A 19109-nucleotide genomic window follows, 5' to 3' on the forward strand; every position below is an offset into this window, starting at 1 on the left:
AGTATATAACCTGTCATTAGTAGCCCTTCAGAAGGTGGTGATGACCTATGTTCTTGAACAGCTGCAGAGCTGTAGGTAGATCCACAGTGCCATTAGGGAGGGAATTCCAGTACTTTGATCCAGCAACACTGAAGGACAGGTTTATTATTGGCTGTGACAGTGTTAAGTGATATTTCATACAAATTTCACATTTATTGTTCATCCCTTCCATAATCTCATTATATTCCTCATCCCTAATTCCTCTTGCTTTTAGTAAATCTTGTAAAATTTATAGGGCAAATGACCTGTGTAGTTTTCTCACAATTCATGTTTTGTTCTCTAAATTTCTGCTGCCTAATCTCAACAATACTTACTTAATTGCTTTAGTTGAGAGGTTATGTTCCATTAAAGGAATATAATAGCAACCCAATTACATAAATTTCAAATTTACAGACTTTCCAATTACAAAACTTTGCTGTTTTTCACGTCTAGTTTCATTTGCACTTATTTCATTGGGTTATGCAATTGAACAGTGTTTTTACTAGATGCTTGATTCTGGCTACTTTACAAGGAATTAAGGCTTTTCTTAAAGATTTTAGTTTATCAACCTCAAATCCAAAGTTGGTGGAACTCTCAAATTCATTAACAATCTTGCAAATCTTCCAACTCTATCATTCAGACTCTTCCTGATGAAGAACAACCCTCCACCACCACCCTCTGTCTTCTAGTCTATACCAATGTCAAAAGAGTCAACAATCTTTATTACATATAACTACACATCAGATGATAAGAGGGAACATCTCTGAACCCTACAGACCCGGTCCCTGTCTGCATAACTTGACATTATACTGACATAGCTCCATAGCACAGGCCGAGTACTTAGGCTGAAGGCCTGGTTAACCCTCTAATCCACAACCATTTTCTTGAGAGCAATTCAGGCAGGCAATACAGAAGAAAGTGAGGACTGCAGATACTGGAGATCAGAGTCGAAGAGTGTGGTGCTGGAAAAGCACAGCCGGTCAGGCAGCATCTGAGGAGCAGGACACTCAGCATTTTGGGTATAAGCCCTTCATCAGGAATGAGGCTTGTGGGCCAAGGGCACTGAGCGATAAATGGGGAGGGGGGTGGGGGGGGGGAGGTGGTGATGGTGGGGGAAATAGCTGGGAATTCAAAAGGTAGATGAAAGTGAAAGGTCGGAGAGGATGGTGGAGCAGATAGGTGGGAAGGAATGTGGACAGGTAGGATGATTCAAAAGGACAGTGCCAAGTTGGGAGGGTGGGTGGAGGGGAAAATGAGGAAACTGGTGAAATCCACCTCAATCCCATGTGGTTGAAGTGTCCCAAGACGGAAGATGAGGCATTCTTCCTCCAGGTATCGGGTGGTTAGAGTTTGGTGATTGAGGCGGCCCAGGACCTGCATGTCCTTGGTGAAGTGGGAGGGGAAGTTAATGTTCAGCTATAGGTTGGTGGGTGCGGGTGTCCTAGAGATGTTCTCTGAAACGATCGCAAGTTGGCGTCCTGTCTCCCCAGTGTGGACGAGACTATATCAGATGCAACTGTTGCAGTAGATGATTGTGTGGAAGTACAGGAAAATTTCTGTTGGATGTGGAAGGCAATACACAAAGTCATGCCTCACACAAATAAACCCTTCGGTCCAACCAGTCCATGCTGAACATAATCCCAAACTAAACTAGTCCCACCTACCTGCTCCTGGCCCATATCCCTCCAAACATTTCCTATTCACATACTTCACCAAATGTCTTTTAAATGTTGCAACTGTGCCCACAACCACCACTTCCTCAGGAAGTTCATTCCATATGCAAACTACCCTCTATGTTTTTTTAAAAGGAAATGTCTCTCATGCCTTTTTTAAAATGTCTCTCTCCTCTCACCTTAATGTGTCCGCTATTCTTGAAATGCCCCCATTCTCGAGGAAAAGGCAACTAGCATTAACTCTATTTAAACCTCTCATTTTATAAGCTTCTGTCAGGTCGTCTCTCAACCTCCTATGCTCCACTCGGGGGAGAAGTTCCAGTATTTCTTCATAACTCAAACCTTGCATACCTGGCAACATCCTGGTAAATCTCTTTGAAACCCTCTGCAGCTTGGTGATATCCTCCCTATAAGTGGGCAACCAGAACCGGACACAGTACTCCAGAAGAGGCCTCACCAATGTCCTGTACAACATTAACATGACTTCCCAACTCCTATACTCAAAGGACTTCGTAATGAAGGCAAGCATGCCAAATGCCTTTTTAGCAACTCTGTCTATATGTGATGCAAACTTCAAAGAATAATGTACCAGCTCCCCTAGGTCCCTCTGTTCCACAACACTACCCAGGGCCTACCCTTGATTGTTGTACCCAAGTGCAATACCTTATATTTATCCATATTGATCTCCATCTGCCATTTTTCAACCTATTGACCCATTTGATCAAGATCTTTTGTAATCTTCGAAAACCTTCTTCACTGTCTACAATGCCACCAACTTTGCTGTCGTCTGCAAACTTACTAACCATGCCTTCAGTATTTACATCCAAATCACTTATTTAAATGACAACCAAAAGACCCAGAACTGATCCCTGTGGAACACCACTGGTGACAGGCCTCCAGTCCACTTAGTCTCCTGCTGTTAAGCCTATTATGTATCCAGTTGGCAAGTTCACCCTGAATCCCATGTGATCTAACTTTATTAATTAGTCTACCATGTTGAACCTTGTCAAAGGTTTTACTAAAACCCAAACAATGTCTATTGCTCTGCCATCAATCCTTTTGGTAACTTCCTTAAAACACTCGATTAAGTTATGCTGGTGTAGCAAGTGACATCAACATTTTTTTGAAGGAATTTTAAACATTTTTCCTTGGATACAGAGGTCAAAACTTATGCCCAGTATTCCAGACATGATCTCATCACTGCTATACAAATGCAGCAAAACTTCCTTGTTCTTGGGCTACAGTTCCATGCAAGAAAAGCCAGCATGATATTTGCCTACTTTCTTGTGTGGTGTATGTGCATGATAAATCTCTATATGCTTCATACAACTATACCAAGTTGTCTGAGTATTAACATCAAAAAGTTTCACGCCTTTTAAATAATCTGCTTTTTCTACTCTAAGTAAAAATCATTCACTTACGCACATTATAGTGTATCTGCTACACTTCGTATGCAATCACCTAACCTGTTTAAATGTCCTCCACCCAACTTGGACCTAGTTGATTGGAGTCATACCTGAAAATTAGTAATCTTAGAACAATGTTGTCTCTGCATGAGTTTTGTAACCATAAACATCTTCAGCTGTTTCATCAATGACCTTCCCACCCTCATAAGGTCAGAAGTGAGGATATTGACTGCGCAAAGTTCTGTTCCATTCAGAACTCTGCTGATACTGAAGCAGTCCAAGTCCAAATTCTACAAGACCTGGACAATTTCCAGGTTTTGATTTTAAAGAGTAGCAAGTAGTATTCACACCATTCAAGTCCCAGCAATGACCATCTCTATCAAATTCTAACTATTGTCCCTGGATATCATTTGAAATTCAATCACTGAATTCCCCACTATCAACACCCTGAGAGTCGCCATTGCAGAAATTACACTAGCTGTGTAAATACTACAACTTCAAGAGCAGGTCAGAAGCTAACGATTCTTACAGTGAGTAACTCCTTTCCTGACTCCTGAAAGGCTTTCTGCTATCTCCAAGCCACAAATCTCCAAGGATTGTGATGGAATTCTCCCATTTGACTCGATGAGTGCAACTCCAACACCTCTCAAAGTGTCACATCGTCCAGGACCTAGCAGTCCTCTTGCTTGATACCACATCCATAAACCTTCACTCCCTCCACCAACAGTGCACAGGAACAAGATACACTCCAGAAATTCACCAAACCCACAACACTACCACCTAGAAGGATAAGGGCAAAAATACATGAACAAATTCCCTTCCAAGCCACTCACCATCCTGGATTTGAAGTATGTCACCATTCCTTCAGTGTCACTGATTCAAAATCCTAGAACACTCTCCATTGTGGGTTTACCTGCACTAAATGAACTGCAGTAGTTCAAGAAGTCAGCTCACCACCCCGTTCTCAGGGGCAATTAGGGATGAGCAATTAGGGAATAGCTGCGTCCCTAACATTTATGCTTGTGACACTTCAGTAGGTTTAATGGCCAACTTAAATCTATTCCTAGCCTCTGCCCATCAACCAAACCTCCATCGATGCCAATAGATTATAATTAATTGCCTGAGCCCTTATCTTAAATATTAGCATTTTGAGTGCAGCTTTTTAAAAAGCTTCCAGAATTTCAAATTCACTCCAGGAACCAAGAGTTGACAGTTTTGAAAGTTGAATTTGATCTTGAGGATTTTGGACCTGCTCAGTCTGCACTGCAGGTTCACAAACACAGTAGCAAGTTAGCCTAAGAAATTCATTTTACATTGACTATGCTGCTTGTCCACTAAATTCCCCCTCAGAAGCAAAAGAGACAAGGCACATGTGGTTGAAAGATCTGTACATATGAAGATTGCTGCAGAATCTTGGTTTCATTGGTGTTTCCCATTTCAGACTTTCTTAGGTACTAGATTATTAATCATTCACAGAGAATGGGAAGGGGATATGGGTTTGATTCTTTGAAAATCTTGCAGTGGTTGGATGCCTCACTTCCCTAGAGGTCTAAAAATAAATCTCTTCTTCAAAAACCATTCAGACATAAAATCTGTTCCCACTGGCTGCTTTGAAGTACTGACTGAGTGTCTGAGCATTGTAGCTATATAAGGTTGCATAATGCTTGAAAGGAGAAATAGCACATAGTGAGGTAACACAGAAAATAAAAGAAAATGCACTAAGAAAGCATTTCAAACAGATTTTGTGAACAGTCTGGGTGCAATGTATGTGACGTACACCAAATTTTGCAGAAATAAGAGTACAGCTGAACAGCCTTATTTATGTTGATATATAGCAACAAGCCTTCAACTGTAGTAAACAGACTTAAACCAGCAGGAGAACAAACCAAGTATTCACAACTTGCCTCCTAAATTAAACTTACTTAGTTCCTATAGTTGACCAAAATTGGTTCTCAACTTCTCCATAATAATGTTCTGTTCAACACTTCCTGTACAGTACAACAGATGTATCCAGAAAAACAATATTGTTCAAATTTTGTTCAAAGTGCATTGGCTTCCTGCTTCACAAGTTGCTGGCTGAAATCAACAAAAAGAAATAAAAAGCATTTGATGTGTGAACAGCATCCCATCTGTTTGGCAAAATGATAAAAGAAAGCCACTTACAGCCCCATCCATGCTCGCTCCTGCTTAAAATTCCCTGTACATGCTGAAAAAGAACTATAGGAAAATGTAAATCAATCAGCAATTGCAACTTCAAAACACAATATGCTGTCGGGATGTTTCTTTGCATTCTTGTTTGATTGTCACTTAATGTAAGTCTGTCAATTATTGTTCTAATCTTTTGATTCCATTTCCTTCTGGGACAAATCCATGTGGACCCCTGTTAGTGAGACAATGCCAGCACAGGGCCCTGCAGCTCAGTTAGAACTGTGGTAACTAATTCCCTGAAATGGCATTTTGTTCCATCTTTGTTTCTCCTTTAGATTTGGAATAGCCTTGCATTTTTTTTCTGTTCTGATTCATGATAATTTCTTTTCTTTTTATTCAGCCTTCATTGAAACCCATTTTAATATATTTAACTCCTTCACCCTACTTCCAAACTCGATACACTATAGAGTGCTCTCTGCAGTTATTCTACTCTACATTGATATGGACCTTTTATTACTGGAACTTAGTAAGCTTGCATCATAACAGAGCAGTATTCATTTGATATTCTGGTATTACAAAAAGGGTCAGCCAGCTTTTGCAATACAAGTTTGGAGGACTGAGACAGATGCTGCTGTAATGTTGTCTAAACTAAACAGTCACCAATGTAAAACATTCTTATGTGGACACGATTTTATAATACCAATGGTATTTTATTTTTATATCGTACTCTCCCCTCTTCACCATGTTGCTGGTAGTTATGCCTTCAGCCACCATGTTCAGAATCCCTCCCTGCACCTCTCTCCTCTATTCCCCACTATCTGCTTGTAGTCCCTCTTTAAGATCCAGCTCTTAGATCCAATCCACTCATGCTTTCTCTGAAATATTGGAAAATGCATTCTGGATTCTATGGAACATGGGATTCACTTACAGGAATGACTTTTTTTAAAAACTGAATATCTAGTGCAATAACCCAAAAGTCTTAGTAGTGCAAACATAAGATTTTGGTGTGGGATTGATGTCATATCCTGATATGACACCAATCACTGAAGACTCTTATAATATATTGATCACAAATAAATAAACTTTCAGCATAGTGAATGGCTAAAAATGGTGTGACCCATTTATAACTTCTGACATCTTTGAAGCTATCAAGAGACTGCATTGCATGATGTTCTTAAAGTATCTTGAACATAGTTCACTCCTGTATTTTTGAAAATTATAAATCTGAGCAAAAGTTCTAATTTAGATTCACATTTTATGAGTAAAAACATTCTGCTCCTGGTGTAGTTTTTGTCACTAATTTGATCAGAGACATGGACCATGTGAATTATTTGATCTTCAAAAGCGCTTCTGAACTACCATAGAGCTTGATGGACCATATCCTGCATCTAGTAAGTTTCATTTTTAGTGAGTATTAGTAAGTCTCCATTGGATGTCATTTTTATATTATTCATCTGTACATGTAAGCCTGGAAAGGCTTATTACTAAGCTATCTTATCCATCTCTCTTGGTATATCACTGAGTCTGTAGTAACATTGAAATATTTCTGGAACATAAGATACAGGCGGCAAGGTAGCACAGTGGTTAGCACTGCTGCCTCACAACGCCAGAGACCCGGGTTCAATTCCCACCTCAGGTGACTCTCAGTGTGGAGTTTGCACATTCTGCCCGTGTCTGCGTGGGTTTCCTCCGGGTGCTCTAGTTGCCTCCCAAAGTCCAAAGATGTGCAGGTTAGGTGAATTGGTAATGCTAAATTGCCCGTAGTGTTAGGTGAAGGGGTAAATGTGGGGGAATGGGTCTGGGTGGGTTGCTCTTCGGATGGTTGGTGTGGACTTGTTGGGCCGAAGGGCCTGTTTCCACACTGTAAGTAATCTAATCTATGTTTATAAACTTACCTCCATTTTCATAACTGAGCTGCTTTGAGATAATCTCCAGGAATCTCTCTAGAAGGTAACCTGAGCATGCTTGAATAATCAACCACAACTGTTTAAATGAGTTTGGCAATTGATGTCGCTCACAAATGTGTAATAGTTAAATCTACAGACTCTTTAACTATGAGAATTTTGAGTATAAGGAGGAAGGGTACGTGCACCTGAGAAAATGTCACTTTTTCCTTTGATCTAATTATCTGTAAAATATCACTGTCGAATTTCTTAGGGTTCCTACAGATTTAGCTTTGAATTACCAGTGGATATTCAGGAAATTCAAACCCTGCACTCAATATCTCCCAAATTAGAGTTTCTCAATTTTATAATGGGCTAAATGTGTAAAAGCTGCCAAAACAACAGAAAGCTACAGCAATTGATGGAAAGGTGGGGGGGGGGGGGGGAGGAACGAATAATTCAGAAAATACTGAACGTATTAGGGAGAAAGGGATGAAAGTGTATGGGAAGAAAGCAGAACAGCGACCTGAGTTAATACGTCAGGTCGATGAGGTTTTGTCAAACAACCTAATAGAAAATATTTGGAAGCAAAGAAGCTGGAATGTTGAGTTCTAATCTGAGCAATGTGCATAAGATGTGATTTATTAATATTTTAATATTATTTATTTTAGAGCTTAACTTTGAATTATGGGCATAATGTTTTGAACTGGAGTTTATGATCAACTTGTAGTTATTTCTGTAACCATAGTGATGTGTTTTTACAAGTGAATAATATAAACAGTTGTGCATTAAGCTTTCAGCTTCGAGTCAGATTACTTTTTTCTTTCATTGTGGTAAACACAGCTTGGAAGGAAAAACATTGGGGTTTCATTTTTGTGGATGTTTTAGCTGAAAGTGGATGTATAAAACAGTTAGTCCTGATGAAAGGAAATGGTTTATAATTAAGAAATAAGTTACCTCAGGCTAAGCTGTTTAGTTTCATAGTTCCAGATCAGATTGCTTGGTTAAAACCCTGAAGGGTTATTTAGAGTTGAGTAAGTCTACACTTGCTGCATGAAGGCTCATAAACTCCAATCTGTAAGCTTCTCAGGAACAGAAATTGAAGCATCTGTTAAGTCCACCCTGATGTGTGATAAAGCCAAGACCATTCACACTCTCATATCTGGTTACTATAATCTCTGATGCTGTTGAGATTAGATTAGATTAGATTAGATTACTTAGTGTGGAAACAGGCCCTTCGGCCCAACAAGTCCACACCGCCCCGCCGAAGCATAACCCACCCATACCCCTACATCTACATCTACCCCTTACCTAACACTACCGGCAATTTAGCATGGCCAATTTACCTGACCTGCACATCTTTGGACTGTGGGAGGAAACTGGAGCACCCGGAGGAAACCCACGCAGACAGGGGGAGAACGTGCAAACTCCACAGAGTCAGTCGCCTGAGGTGGGAATTGAACCCGGGTCTCTGGCGCTGTGAGGCAGCAGTGCTAACCACTGTGCCACCGTGCCGCCCAGGTAATAGATTTTACAAACTTATTTTACTTACATTGTTTTTACTTAAATTCTATTAATCTCCTTTTGCACAATAGTTTTGTTTATTCTATTTCCTTTGGCACAATGAACTCCTGTTTTATTGTTAAAATGAAATCTGCAGCAATGCATGCTTATGTTTCAGTAAAACCAAAAAAAAACAAAATATGATCTATCAAGCCAGATTTCAATCTGGGATCTGACTTGTCCAGTAATATCTGCTAAGATCACAACAGTAGTCATGCAAACATTAGTCAAGTAACTGAACAATTTGCAAGTTTATACAGTACATTAATTGAACCAATCCAGTATATTTCGATGTAATGTTGATTGAATGAATATTGTCGAAAACTGCAATTAAAAAAAATTGGCCCTAGACTGTGTGAATTTATTTGGAGAAATATAATTGTACGTAATGTACTGGTTGGCTTCCATAGTCATGTGAAAAATCCTGCTTTGGCTTGTTTTCACATTAGGTTGTGCCTACCATTATCACATTTACTTAAAACATTATGTCAAAAATATTTTAAACCTTAGTGAATTTTCAAAGCTCATTATTGCAAAAACACCAAGGAATAATTCAAATCACTCACAATATGCAACTTGGAAATGCTGGGTGAGTCAGGATGGCTGTGAACTTTGATTCCCTGTTGCTCAGGAAATTGAAGCTGTGAAGCAGAATTAAAATATTCCCACAATGTGGCAAAACTATGAAATAGCCACAGATGTAAATAAAAAGATTGCGCAATTAAGAATAATAACCTGATTATAAATGCTAAAGAAATATTTTCTGCAACCTGTATTGCTGCCTAGACCTGACTAAGTAGCAGATAATCCAGATAGAAGAAATATTCAAGATTTTACATACATACTTTGAACACATACTATTACTTAAGCAGTATGTGTTCAGCATCAGTGCTGTGGGAGAGACAAGCTATTTATCAGTGTGCGAGATAGCAATGATACATCTTGCTGAATCTTGAGAGTTTGGACAACTGTTTGTTTCATCAAAGGTAAAATTATTCTTTGGTGTAAAACATTTCATAGAGTATACCTGCTAACAGGAGAAATGTACATTTTTAAAAGTTCTTGGCATGGACAGAAGCTTTGAGGTAGTAAGTCATCTGCTTGACTGCATTAATGATATTTTTAAAAAGGCTTTGTATTATGCTGCGACACACTGCAGGCTAAATGAGTACAATACATGGGAAGTCAAAAGGAAGAAAATTTGCAGAAGAAATTTGAAAAATATGAAGTCCAGAATACATTGTGTAAATATTACAGAACAACATGCAAAAAGAAAAGAAAGCCTGCCTAACATGGGAAAACTGAGCTATAATTCAAGAAGCACTGAATTATTTTGCAAAACAAACCTATAAATATGGCTGCTAGACTGATGTCAGCCAATAGTTCCAGTAAATCACTCTACACTATACAATAGGTCTAATGGTTTGTTACTGGTAGAATGTTGTCTGCGAAGGAGAGCATCAATTCAATCTGAAATGTTAGATTAATATTGGTGTTGCATACAGCAACACAAACTTTGCAGACTTGAGGCAAAGCAGCTCGAGATGGTGAAACATGAAGCCCGAAAAGCTTCATTGAAGCAATGCGTTAACATATATATGATAGGGGAGATGATGGCCTAGCCATAATATCGTTAGGTTGTTAATTCAGAGATCCAGGTAATACTCTCGGGGCTCAGATGCAAATTCCATGTTGGAATTTGGATTCAAATTAAACAAATATCTGGAATTAAGAGTCTAATGATGACAATGAAGCCATTTTCAAAAAAACCCCATCTGGTTCACTAATGTCCTCTCAAGAAGGAAACTGCCATCCTTCACAGGTCTGGCCTACATGTGACTGCAGACCCACAGCCATGCGGATGACTCTTAACTGCCCACTGGGCAAATTTAAGGACAGACAATAATACTAGCCTAACTAGTGACACCCTCATTCTGTGAATAAATTTTATAAAATTATACTCCTCAACAGGGATGAATGAAGCTTAGAACTATGGAAATAATGAAGATCTGGCATTCCAGATAGTAGATGTTAAACAAAATCCACCTAACTTGTCTGAAGCAAATCTAAAGCTTGCAGAGTCAACTGTGCATCTTTCAGAAGAGAACTACAGCATTTCAAAGGCCACTAAGCCATTTTAACGTGAATAAATCCCAAACAATCATTAATCTATCTTATTGTGGGTGGCACGGTGGCACAGTGGTTAGCACTGCTGCCTCGCAGTGCCAGAGACCTGGGTTCAATTCCCACCTCAGGCGACTGACTGTGTGGAGTTTGCACATTCTCCCCGTGTCTGCGGGGGTTTCCTCCGGGTGCTTTGGTTTCCTCCCACAGTCACAAAGATGTACAGGTCAGGTGAATTGGCCATGCTAAATCGCCCGTAGTGTTAGGTAAGGGGTATGGGTGGGTTGCGCTTCGGCGGGTCAGTGTGGACTTGTTGGGCCGAAGGACCTGTTTCCACACTGTAAGTAATCTAATCTAATCTAAAAAAAATTTCAGCTTTTGGAAGTCTCCCGGGTGAATTTTATCTTGAAGTAGATGAGAGTGTGAGAATAACTCAGCATATGGCAAGGAGAGTTCCAGTTGCCCTCAGTTCCAAGCTGTAAGACAAGGTAGAGTTAGAAAAGAAGGAATCTATCAACAAAGTGCCAACTCCGACAGAATGGATTAACAGCATGGTAGCAACAAAACAACTGAGTTTGTGTACATTCAAAGGATCTCCAAACATTGAAAAGGTCTCGCTGCCCCGTGTCAACATTTGAAGATATTTTGCTACAGCTTGCCATGGAAAAGGCCTTTACTTCCCTCAATGTGAAGGATGGGTACTGGCAAGTGCAGTTGAGAGAAAGCAGCAGTTTGTGAACTATAGTTTGGGCAATATTCAGAAGATGGAGATCCTTTGCATCAAAATTGGTAGAAATCTGTATGATGCGTCATTGCACAATATAGTCCTAATGTTAATAATTTGGCATTTGAGGTAAATAATATAGCATCAATCAAATCATAAGATCACAACACTAACAGCAGTCAAGTGAAAGAATTAATTTGCTAGTTTTCTGTAAATGCTTAGAATGCATCCTGTCACCAGTGCACTCAAATCTGGATGTATGCAATATGCTGTCTGATGACAGATCCAGATTCCACAATTCCCAAACTAGCCAGCCATCCTAGTTAGCCCTGTCTCATCAATTTGTATGAAAACATTAACATTTTATATCCCTCCAAATAACAGCCACACAGATGGATTTGATCTTCAGCTGCTAATTAAAAAAGAATCGTCATCATGATTTCCAAGAAATCCTCGCGGAGTCAGCTTTTCTAAACGTCTCCATCAAAATGTCACTTCAGATCCATCACAGAAAGGGGAAGATGTTTTAAATCACAATCCCACCCCCCCCCCCCCCCCCCCCCCCCCACTATACTCTTCTGAGGGAGTGCTGTGAGAATTCTTTTCATATACCTCAGTGACACTTCCAACAAAATTTAACATGATCAACACCTTCCAGCCAGTAGGTGCTAGGAATACCAAAATTGTAGCAACTGCTGGAGGATAAACCATGAAGTGCGATTTTAGCAGAGAAACAAGAGTAGGTTCTTCAGCTTCTCAAGCCTCCTCATCATCTCAGTCCGATCAAGGCCGATGTGCACCTCAAATCTTAGCTCAACATCCCTTATTAATCTTACCTGACAAAAAAAATCAACTGATCAGTTTTGAGTTTTAACTGCCACTACAATTGGCAGTCTTTTTTTAAAAAAAAGTTAACTGTTTTAGCAACTAATGTAACAATTATATAGCTGTGATTGTATTGAAGTTAGCTCTTGTAGATCACTTATTAACCAGTATCCAATATTTCTGGAGAAAGGCATTTGGTGGTGTGCCCCATTGGCAAGACTTTCATCTGCATCCTGCAACTCAATGTTTTGTGGCATAATTTACTGGGAGTGCAGCTGATCAAGATCAGTGGGACACTTGGTACTCTGTCAATGGCAGAATCAATGACCTTTCACCTTGACTCATGAAAATTTAAAGAGTTAGCAGTGGTGGTATAGCCCACTTTTTTATTCGTGTTTAGGTTTTCTTGGATTGGTGCTGTCATTCAGTATCACAAATCATACTAAAACAGCAGCTAATGAACTTGAAAGACATTATACAGACAACAAGCAAAACTAATGTCATTTGCAAAATACCTTGCAAGAACTGCAACAAACACTACATTGGGCAAACAGGCAGAAAACTAGCCACCAGGATACCTGAACATCAACTAGCGACAGAATGACATGGCCCACTTTCACCAGTATCATTAAATACAAATAAGGAAGGACACCACTTCGACTGAGACAATGCATCCATCCTAGGACAAGCCAAACAGGGACACGCATGAGAATTCATAGAAGTATGGCACTCTAACTGGAACTCTATCAATAAACACTGACTTGGATCCCATTTGCCATCCCCTGAGAAAAAGAACAGGAAATGTAATCACCAACCCAAGGAAACCAAAACACATAAATAAAAAAGTGGGCTGTACCACAGTGCTTCCCTGGAGGCTCACTAATGTTACCTAGTATGGTAATGAAACGTTTGAAAACGAACCTTCCAGCTCAGTGAGAAAACTTACATTCAGAACTCATCTCAATGACAAAATTCAGACCACAGAATGAAGTTACATAATACAGTTATCATGACTTGACAAGGACTAGACCTGGTCATGTTGGTCACCACAGCATTATCTGAATGCACAGAAATTTTATATATATGAAACACACACACATCCTTGTACATGTTATCTGAAAATTATTTGCTTTGATTTATTATTGTCACATGTACTGAGATAATGAAAAGTATTGTTTTACATGCTAACTAGACAAATCATACGTTACATATGTAAATTAGGGTAATAGAACAGAATGCTGAATAAAATGTTACAGCTACAGAGAAAGTGCAGAGAAAGATCAACTCTAATATACGAGAAGTCCGTTCATAATTCTGATAACAGCAGGGAAGAAACTGATCTTAAATCTGTTGGTAAGTTTTGAAACGTTTGTATGTTCTGTCTGATAGATGAGGGTTGAGAGGACCCAGTTCTTTAAATGGAAAAAGATGGGGGAGCTGTATTTTTGGGTAAATTCCAGACCAGACAGGCCGGTACCTTTTTTAAGATCGTTACATGACATCACAACATTTGGTATAAAAGGTACCTGCTTGCCTTCAGTCATTCTGTGTAATGAAGTCAATGCAGTCAATCAATTAAGTGTAACCTACAGTAACTTCAGTAGGCGTCAAAACTCGACTGTGTATAAGTCTGTGATACTACAGCCTTGTAAATACTTACTGTTACAAATAAACTTAGACATCAGACTCAAAAGAACCCATCTTCGGACTGAGAAGATGAGGAGGCTTGAGAAGCTGAAGAACCCACTCCTGTTTCTCTGCTAAAATTGCACTTCAAGGTTTATCCTCCAGCAGTTGCTACAATTTTGGTATTCCTAGCACCTACTGGCTGGAAGGTGTTGATCATGTTAAATTTTGTTGGAAGTGTCACTGAGGTGTATGAAAAGAATTCTCACAGCACTCCCTCAGAAGAGTATAGTGGGGGAGTGATTGCGATTTAAAACAACTTCCCCTTTCTGTGATGGATCTGAAGTGACATTTTGATGGAGACGTTTAGAAAAGCTGACTCCGCGAGGATTTCTTGGAAATCATGATGACGATTCTTTTTTAATTAGCAGCTGAAGATCAAATCCATCTGTGTGGCTGTTATTTGGAGGGATATAAAATGTTAATGTTTTCATACAAATTGATGAGACAGGGCTAACTAGGATGGCTGGCTAGTTTGGGAATTGTGGAATCTGGATCTGTCATCAGACAGCATATTGCATACATCAGATTTGAGTGCACTGGTGACAGGATGCATTCTAAGCATTTACAGAAAACCAGCAAATTAATTCTTTCACTTGACTGCTGTTAGTGTTGTGATCTTATGATTTGATTGATGTAGGGTTCTCTATATTATTTACCTCAAATGCCAAATTATTAACATTAGGACTATATTGTGCAATGACGCATCATACAGATTTCTACCAATTTTGATGCAAAGGATCTCCATCTTCTGAATATTGCCCAAACTATAGTTCACAAACTGCTGCTTTCTCTCAACTGCACTTGCCAGTACCCATCCTTCACATTGAGGGAAGTAAAGGCCTTTTCCATGGCAAGTTGTAGCAAAATATCTTCAAATGGTTGACACGGGGCAGCGAGACCTTTTCAATGTTTGGAGATCCTTTGAATGTACACAAACTCAGTTGTTTTGTTGCTACCATGCTGTTAATCCATTCTGTCGGAGTTGGCACTTTGTTGATAGATTCCTTCTTTTCTAACTCTACCTTGTCTTACAGCTTGGAACTGAGGGCAACTGGAACTCTCCTTGCCAGATGCTGAGTTATTCTCACACTCTCATCTACTTCAAGATAAAATTCACCCGGGAGACTTCCAAAAGCTGAAATAAGATAGGTTAATGATTGTTTGGGATTTATTCATGTTAAAATGTCTTAATGGCCTTTGAAATGCTGCAGTTCTCTTCTGAAAGATGCATAGTTTACTCTGCAAGCTTTAGATTTGCTTCAGACAAGTTAGGTAGATTTTGTTTAATATCTATTATCTGGAATGCCAGATCTTCATTATTTCCATAGCTCTCAGCTTCATTCGTCCCTATTGATGAGTATAATTTTAAAAATTTATTTACAGGATGAGGGTGTCACTAGTTAGGCCAGTATTATTGTCCGTCCTTAAATTTGCCCATTGACCATTTAAGAGTCGACCGCATGGCTGTGGGTCTGCAGTCACATGTAGGCCAGACATGTGAAGGATGGCAGTTTCCTTCCTGAGAGGACATTAGTGAACCAGATTGGTTTTTCTTGACAATGAATTCATTGTCATCATTGGACTCTTAATTTCAGATGTTGTTTAATTTGAATCCAAATGACCTATTTTCTACTATTTTCTACCACGCACATATAACTTGATTATATAATCTTTCCTCTACTACCATTAACTCATGGTCTATTGCTGTAGTCTCCTTCACAATCTGTTCTACGTATTCCTCCTCCCTCTTTACCAACATGTAAACGGTGTCATTTTCCAGTCCCCTTCAGTTCCAAAAAAGTCATACCAGACTCAATCTTAACTCTGTGTTTTTCTTTCTCCACAGCAGCTGCCAGGACTATGGAGTTTCTCCAACACTTTCTGTTTTTACTTTAGATCTCCAGCATATGCATCATCTTGCTCTTATCATATAACCTAGGCTGGACACTCATGTGTTCATGTGAAAGTTCTGAACCCTCATGCTTCAAGGTGGGATAGCATCTGTGTACTTGTTGGTCAAACTCTCGTTCTACTTTCTCCCTTCTTTCCAACAGCGTGTCATGTACATGTGGTTGTGTGATGAGTGTGGGAGAGTAGAGCTTGTATGGATCTATGTTCCAAACATGAACTGCCAGTGAAGGTAATCCATTGCCTAGAAAAGAAACACGTGGATTCAACATAGCTATCCAAGTATTTTGGCAAATCACTTTGCAAATCATGGGTTTTCTGCAAGACCACTCAACTGAGGGTAGTGGAGAGAAAAATATTTTGAATGCCCCGTCTCCTGTAAATGCCTTGGAAAGTGTAATAGTACAGTGGACTGTTGGATACAATTTGTTGAGGTTCATCAAACATACTGAATCTGGTGGTCGATATGTCAATAACCATTTCACTAGTAATGTCTTTGCTTTGCCACAAATTCAAATTTGGTGAAATAATCATTCACCAAAAGGTAATCATGTCCTTGGACACAAAAGATAGCAGTCGTGATTTCGTACCATGGTTCAGAAGAAAGTTCATGCAGAAGTGAAGGTTTTCACACTCTGTGATGATGAAGGCATAGACATATTCCACACAACTTGATGATTTGATTTCTGTCCTTTTTTAATGCCAGGCTACTATAGGGATTCATGCACCAACCTGCTGGTTATCTGTTACATCCAGATGTTCTGGAGAGTTGATGGCTGAGGGGAATTATTATTAGACTATTCATCCAGAGACCCAGGTACTGTTCAAGCTATCCCAGTTGTAATCCTATCATGGCAGATGATGGAAATTAAATTTAATAAAAATCTGGACTAAGAGTCTAATAATGAACCATTTCTAATTTTTGGAATTACCTATTTGTTTCACTGCCCTGCAGGAAAGGAAACTGCCATCCATGCCTGATCTAGCCTACACGTGACTCCAGACCTCACACCAACGTGACTGACTCTGACTCTGAGCGACTCTGTGGGCAAAAACTGCTATCCTAGCCAGTGATACCAACATCCCGTAAACAAATACAAAAATAATATATGGTCTGATATGCGTTGAATCAGAGTTTGTGGAATTATTACTTAGTTGCCCTGAAAATTACATTGTTGGGGAGATACAATTCTTTTCTGAATGACCAGAAAGAACAGACCCAGCTTAGGGACCTATTGGATGCATTCAGACCATCCACCAATGATGATTATTTTGAGCTGTTGTGTCCAATTATCATTTTACACAGTTTGCTGAATCTGCTTTACTCTGCTGTAACTAAACTAAATGGAACCGTTGTTGCAGACTGGAATACATGCCATTGAAGCTGATAAGTTTGTCACCCTGTGGATTGCAATAACATTAAGATGCGTGCATGCCAGTAGTCTCAACGGGTGAGATGAATCACATCTCATGCAAAATTTGGATGTTTCACTGAACCTGTTGATAAAAGTTCCTTCAGAATTAATGATTTGCAAATAATGTAAACCTGCATACTTAACTCCTTTTTCTAGTAAAGCATCTAATATAACTTCCGTAAGTTTGTCCAGAGTGCTTTTCTGAAAAATTGGATAGGTGTAGATTCAATGACCAGTTCTTTAAGTCTTTCAATTCAAATCAATTCACTTCTACCTACAGCATATGGTCTTCAGTGGTTCAAGGAGGAATTGTGCCCGCCCCTCCCCTCCACCTTCTTGAGGGCAACTAGAGAAGCCAAAAATGCTAGCCCAGCCGGCATTGCCCATGACCCATAAATTTTGTTTTAAATCACATTCTGTACTTTGGCAGGTGCCGCAAATGAAGTGGCCGATTTTGTTTCACCCAGTTGCTGTCAATTGACATGAACACGAGTCTCTGCATCCTGAAATTTACTTTAACTTTAAATTTAACCTTCCAAAATCTGAAAAGAAAAGATGTGATACAACGGTCTTAAAGGTACAGTCCTGTCTGATCTGGATTCTGTGCCAAATACAACATTCTAAATTTTTCTTGAAGCAAGTGACTTGCATGGTACTTCAGACTCAAAGATATGGTATCAAAACAGGCCAAACTATGTAAGGCTGGCAATTTCCTTCCTTACTTTACTGAACCAAGTGAATTTCTTCAACATGACTAGCTTCCAACAGTTTTTTTAACTGTAACCATTAATTGAACTTTAAATTCTACAAGTTACTTTGGCAAGACTCCTGTCATTAGAGCTTAGTTGTCTAGATTACGAATCCAATGATATTTCTACAATACCACCATTTATCCCTAATATTAAACACTTGGGCCAGAAGGTTTTTGGCAGCTGTCAAGGACCATAAAGTTCAAAGGGCACAATGTTATTTACGAAATGTTTTATTATGTTCAGTTTAATGAGTAAGTTATATACAAATCCAAACAAAAAAACCTTCTAATTAAATGAGGATGCCAACAATGAAAGACAGAGATATGAAATTGGACTCTTATTTTTTTTCATTGTAACTTCAACCAGTACAGGAATTAAGCCCTTGCTCTGGGCATTGGTCTGCATCACAAACCAGCTATCCGGCCAACTGAGCTAGCAAGCTCCATTGTAACTGGACTAGCAAGTTCAGGGAGATTCACATCACCTGATGTATTCTTAATTTGAATTTCCTAATTAATAACATCAGCTGTTTTAAGATACTGTTATTTTGTTCCAGCTGGATTCAGGCCATTGACTCTAAATATTGACGCTTGTTTGCACCTGTACTGTAATGGCCCAGGTGTGTTTTTTTTTAAAAACTACCATATTTTAGCTTCATATGGTCAGTTGAAGAGGCTTGCTTCCTATTGTACAGCTACTATATCAGAATTTTACAAGGATAGAGATTCAACCAATTACATTCATCAAAGAAATGCACCAGCCCAGAGCAGTTGGCTTTTTTTTTAAAAAGGAACTTCAAGGGTTCACAGAACTGTTTCCTCAAAAGCTACATTTCCTGATAATCGCAGCTCAGGGAACAGGGAGGGAAGTGAAAGTAACAATGATCTCAAAGTTCCGTAGACACCCCTGCCGCCTTAATACTGGAATGGTACAGTCCATCTCTTTAATAATTCTTCCTTTCTAATGCTATTACAGTATTGT

At 39.3% G+C, this 19109-nt stretch overlaps 1 protein-coding gene across 1 annotated transcript in view; it reads left to right on the top strand.

The window, feature by feature from the left end:
- rorb (RAR-related orphan receptor B) overlaps window positions 1-19109 on the top strand; it is a 263070-nt gene that overhangs the window by 139687 nt on the left and 104274 nt on the right. The gene's annotated exons all lie outside the window — the stretch shown is intronic.

Source organism: Chiloscyllium punctatum, chromosome 2 (assembly GCF_047496795.1).
Source record: "Chiloscyllium punctatum isolate Juve2018m chromosome 2, sChiPun1.3, whole genome shotgun sequence".
Lineage (NCBI taxonomy): Eukaryota > Metazoa > Chordata > Chondrichthyes > Orectolobiformes > Hemiscylliidae > Chiloscyllium > Chiloscyllium punctatum.